Source organism: Marmota marmota, unplaced genomic scaffold (genome assembly GCF_001458135.2).
Source record: "Marmota marmota marmota unplaced genomic scaffold, marMar, whole genome shotgun sequence".
Taxonomy (NCBI): domain Eukaryota; kingdom Metazoa; phylum Chordata; class Mammalia; order Rodentia; family Sciuridae; genus Marmota; species Marmota marmota.
In genome coordinates, this window is record NW_026007262.1 from 42,849 (window position 1) to 48,712 (window position 5,864).

General features: G+C 36.3%; 1 pseudogene; it reads right to left on the reverse strand.

Moving 5' to 3' along the window:
• Positions 1–2,676: 2,676 nt before the first annotated feature.
• Positions 2,677–3,622, reverse strand: LOC125614800 (annotated as a pseudogene).
• Positions 3,623–5,864: the final 2,242 nt, after the last annotated feature.

The following is a 5,864-nucleotide window of genomic DNA, read 5'->3' on the forward strand; positions in this document are numbered from 1 at the left end:
CACTGCATTCAGAGCAAGAGCCCTGATTCCTGTATCCTATACTCCTGCACCCAGTAGAAAGAGCCAGCCAGAGCAGCACAGCACCCTCTGAGCATCCAGCCTCAGGCCCCTGGACTGACAAAGGAAAACTGTGAACTGGCTGATGAGGGGTCCATAGCAACCATGGGAGTGGCTCCTGTGCCCTGGCACCTTTGGAGGATAAAAAGCTGAAGAGTAATGGACATATTCTAATGGCCCAAATCCTGATGAAGTCCAGAACAATAAAACTCAATATGAATTACCTTCTCCTTCGCACAGTTTACTATAAACAGCTCTAACATCAACTTTGACCATACCTATATTATTCATTTTGATTTCATAGTTGTTACCTTCATATTCAATATTGTGTCCTGACCAATTTGATTGTATTTTTCTATGTTTTAAAGCATTGAGTGGAATCATTCCATACACCCACTCCTCTTAGCCCCTCTTTTCCTCTTACATTACCAGCTACTACCTCAAATTTTGCCCCCCATTCATCTTTTTCTTCTTTTTTTACCTTGGTTTATATTATTCTTTTCTGTCTTTTCTCTTCTTTTGCCCAATTTTTCTCTCTTCCCCTTTAACACTTTATATAATGTGATAGCAATTTTATTATCTTTAATAATTAACTTTTCAACCTATTCCAGAGTACAACTACAAGTTTATACCTGGATTAGAGGAACTGTGGAGAACACCATCAACAAGTTTTTGTTTTTCTGAAGGTTGAGTAGTATGTGGCTTTTCTCTGAAATGATTGTAGTTAAGAGTTTAGTGTCATCTCTCAATGTGGTGTGATCCTGGAAACTGCAGAGGACAAACACTGAGTGGAAGTGTCAATAAATGGATATTCACCCCACCTAGGGCTTTTATGGGAAGGTCACTAAATAGTCCCTTACACAAAAGAGTAAGCTCACCTAAGTAGTTTACAACACAATACATATGGCCCTGAAATGTCTTGTTCACATCAACAGCTGGATTTGATCCTGTCTTTGAAGTACATCCTTTACAACAGATGCTTTAACACAAACACAGACTTTAGCTGGAGGGAGCAACATCATTCAATCTGTCAGTCTATTATTACAACAATCCTTAAAAGGTCCTGCATTTCTCTATATCACACTAAAGAATTTTTATATGATATGAGGGTGGACTATATTTGTTTGACTTCCAACAATTGATGGATATTCATCTTTACTATTAGACATGTATATTTGTTGTACAAAGGAAAAATCAGTCATTATTAAAAACATTCTCATATTCTAAAGTTCTACTATTGAAACATCATTGTAGTCTGTACAGTAATAATCATGCCATAACAAATCACCAAGAAATTTTATCTGGTGTTATGAATAATATTTAAATTTTGTACCACTAAAAGAGAATGACCTACAATAAAAATGAGAAAATGAACATTTTAGTCCCATATCGATCACCTGCTTCTATGTGCAGTAAGTATATAAATCTCTCCACCTCTCTGCTTATATTCATTACTCAAAGTGGAGAGAATAACACTCATCTCCAGGCCATGTTTGCCACCTAATGGAACCTTGGCACTTAATGAACACTAGGTTATTATGGTGTTATTCAGATAAAGAATTTCATTACAATGGGAAAAAATGAGCTTAATAATGAATAAAATTTTCAAATGCCCTAGAGTCTGGAGTGATGTGAATTCAAAAATATGTCTCAGGATGAATCATATTTATCTATACCCTTCTCTTTCTGCTTTTTCTTTAGCATAGCCATAGAAATAACTTTTTAAAATTTATGAGCCATCTGATTATTCTTTATACTCTCTGTTGTGGTAAAATGCACATAATAAAAATTTGTCATATCAACCATGGTTTAATTCACAGTTTGATGGTATTAATTGCATTCATATTGATAGGAAACTATCACCAAGATCCATTCACAGAAATTCTTCAACTTTCTAAACTGAAACTTTATACCCCTTTTTAAGTTATGGGACCAGAAAACATATGTAACAGAAAAACTGATAAATAAAATGTGGTATATATTCAAAATGGAGTTTTACTCAGCCATAAAAAAGAATAAAATTGTGGCATTTCCTAGTTAAGTGGATGGAACTGGAGATATCATGCTAAGTGAAATAAGCCAGACTCAGAAAGTCAAAGGCCAAATATTTTCTCTAATGTGTAAAAGCTTGAAGGAAATATGGAAAACAATGAGGGTAGAAGATCTTGAAAACAGAAAGCAGATCAGTGGACTGAGGTAGGGGACTGAGAGGGAGGGAGCACAGATGGGAAAAGGGAGAAATAGTGGAATAAAATTGACTAAACCATGCCATGAACATATCTTTATGTATATTTGTAAACCACCAACCTAAAAAAAATAAATAACAGAGTACCAAAGTGAGGAAGGGGAGCAGGTGAAGGGAAAAGGGAGGGAAGGTAGAAGTACGTAGATTGAAATGGAACAAATGTATAACTATAATGCACTAATAAAAACATTTTTCAAATTCCCTTTAATCTCATCCCAAAACCCCAACAACTACCATTCCACAATGAAACATGAGAAATTAAAGTTATCAACTACAAAATAATGTAACCAAAGGGGTGGGATTTACAGGTCTACGTGCTAGCTTTTATTGCTTTTTCCAAACTATCCATCAAATGGACATCAAAGATCCTGAGGTTACATGATTCTACTGTGGAACCTCTTTAGGGTACTTTTAATGTCCCTGTTCCACAGGGTGTAGATGAAGGGGTTCAGCATGGGGGTGACAACTGTGTACATCACCGAGGCCACTGCAGATTTTCTAGAAGAATGTGACACAGCTGAACCAAGGTACACTCCAAAGCCTGTTCCATAAAATAAACAAATAACTGATAGGTGAGACCCACAGGTAGAGAAGGCTTTATATTTCCGACCTGAGGATGGGATTCTCAGAATAGTGGAAACTATTTTATAGTTAGAGAAAAGGATTCCTGAGATCGGAAAAATACCAAATAGAGCACCAAAAAAATACATTACTATGATATTGCTGAAGGTGCCAGAACAGGAAAGACTGAGGACCTGAGAAGGGTCACAGAAAAAATTAGAAATTTTGACATCCTTGAAGGTAGTAAACTGTAATGCAATCAAATTGTGCAGCTGGGATTCCAAAAGGCTAACCAAAAAAGACACCAAAATTAAAAAGCCACAAAGTCAAGAGTTCATAAAGGTTGGACAATGCAGGGGGTGACAGATGGCCACAAAACGGTCATAGGCCATCACAGTCAGAAGCAGATCATCCATGCATCCAAAAATGAGAAAAAGAGACATCTAGAAGCCCTCATAGGAGATGGTTCTACTGAGAGTTTGGAGGTTTACAATCATCTTCGGAACAGTGATGGAGGTAAAACAGATGTCAGCCAAGGACAGATTGGAGAGAAAGAAGTACATAGGGGTGTGGAGGTTGGAGTCAAAGCTGACAGCCAGAACTATGAGTATGTTCCCAAACACTGTGATCAGGTACATGGTCAGGAATAGTCCAAAGAGGACAGGTTGCAATTCTGGATCAGCTGAGAGACTCAGGAGATGGAATTCTAAGATGTCTGTTACATTTAGTGCTTCTATAATGTTTGGACACCTTTAACATAGAAAAGAGGATGGGGAAAAGGAAACAAATTAGCAAGTGTTGAGCACTCCATATATGCATTTAATTCAAGCCTTCACAAGTAGTTATCCACATTGAGGTCAATACACATTAAACAATATTTCACATTGTGACATCTTGGAACTCTCTCATTATTGTTTTTCTATCCTTCACTTCCTCTTGTACATACCTACTTTTTTATTATTATTATTCCACTCACAGCCTCACCCATACTAGGCAAGCCATCTACCCCTGAACTACCTCCTCAGCCCCTTTTTGTTTCATTTTGATACAGGATCCTGCTAAGTTATCCAGGTTGGTCTCTAACTTGCCTCAGGCCCCTGAGGATCTAGGATTAATGGGCAACACCTAACCTACCCTCCTAAACACACTCAAGTGAACAATGTTAGAAGGCCCCTAAAACCAGGTATAACAAGTTCACAGTCACAGTAGCATACAGATTAACTCTGGGGAAAAAAAGGGTGAGAGATACTTTTTCTCCTTTTAGAAATAAAGTTCATTTTAATTAAAGTAAAGTAAAAAGCAGTCTAATATACCTTATCACATTCTAAGACAATGGTACAAATTCATATAATGCATATAATGCAGAATTCTTCCAGGATTCTGTCCTTCTAGGTATTCTAATTTCCCTCCTTTGTGGATCTAAGTTCTCAGTCTAATACTGTTTGTCTTTTATGAATCATTCAATAGAAATTATCAAGAGAACAAGCAATAATAAATGTTGGAAAGTACATGGGGGAAAAGGTACACTAATACATTGCTGGTGGGACTGCAAATTGATGCAATCAATCTGGAAAGCAGTATTGAGATTCCTCAGAAAACTTGCAATGGAAACATTATCTGACCCAGGTATCCCACTCCTCAGTTTATACCCAAAGGATTAAAATCAGCATATTACAGTAATGCAGCCCCTTCAATATTTATAGCAGCTCAATTCACAATAGCTAAACTATGGAACCAACCTAGGTGCCCTTCAACAGATGAGTGAATAAAGAAAATTTGGTATACATACACAATAGAATATTACTGAGCCTTAAAGAAGAATGATATTATGGCATTTGCAGGTTAATGAATGGAACCGAACAATATAATGCTAAGCAAAATAAGCCAGTCCCAAAGAACCAAAACCAAATGTTTTCTCTGATATGCAACACTAAGTCACAATACGGGGGTGGGGGTGCTAGGGAAGAATAGAAGTACTTTGGATAAGGCAGAGGGCAGTGAAGGGAGGGGAGGTCATACAGGGGTAGGAAAGATAGGAGAATAAATTGGACTTTATTACCCTATGTGCATATATGACTACAAAACCAGTGTGATTCCACATCATGTGCAATCAGAAGAATGAGAAGCTATACTCCATTTATATGTGATGTGTCAAAATGCATTCTACTGACATGTATAACTAATTAGAACCAAAAAATTTAAAAAAAGAAATACACACAATGACATAGATAAAAAGAATATTGTTAAAGATAGATTTTTCAAAAAATGAAATTATTCAGTAAAAGGAAAAAAGAATCATTTATTATATTACTATTATTCTTGGTTTAGACAAACTTAAATTTTTTAAAAATATGTTTTAGGCAACTGCGCACAGTCAATGCCATCATAGACCAGATATGTGGCACTAGTGTACCCTTCACCTGACACTGATTAAATAATGAAGAATTTATAATACTTTGGATGGTTTTTTTATTTTATACCATAACACTGGAATCAACCCATAAACATCTAGTGAGGAAAACAGCTCTTTGCACTTTTTCATATTATAATTTACAGTGACCTGATGCTGTGCTTCACTGTTTCTCTAATCATAAATCATCTCACAGTTGAGAACTTAAGCACCAGGGATACCCCAAAGCCAAGTTTCAGTCCCAACCTTTTTTTTAATTCTTTTTATTTATTTTAATTAGTTATACATGACAGTAGAATGCATTTATGCACTTTGATATATCATACATAGATGGGACATAATTTCATTTTTCTGAGTTTACATGTTGCAGAATCACATTGGTCATGCACTCACATATATACATACAGTAACAATTTATGCTAATTCTACTATCTTTCCTATCCTCACATCTCCTCCCCTCCCTTCACTTCTCTCTACCTAATCTAAGGTAACACTGTTCTTCCTTAGTGCCCCCCACCTTATTGTGAATTAGCATTTGCATATTAGAGAAAACATTTGGTCTTTGGTTTTGTGGGATTGGCTTATTTCACT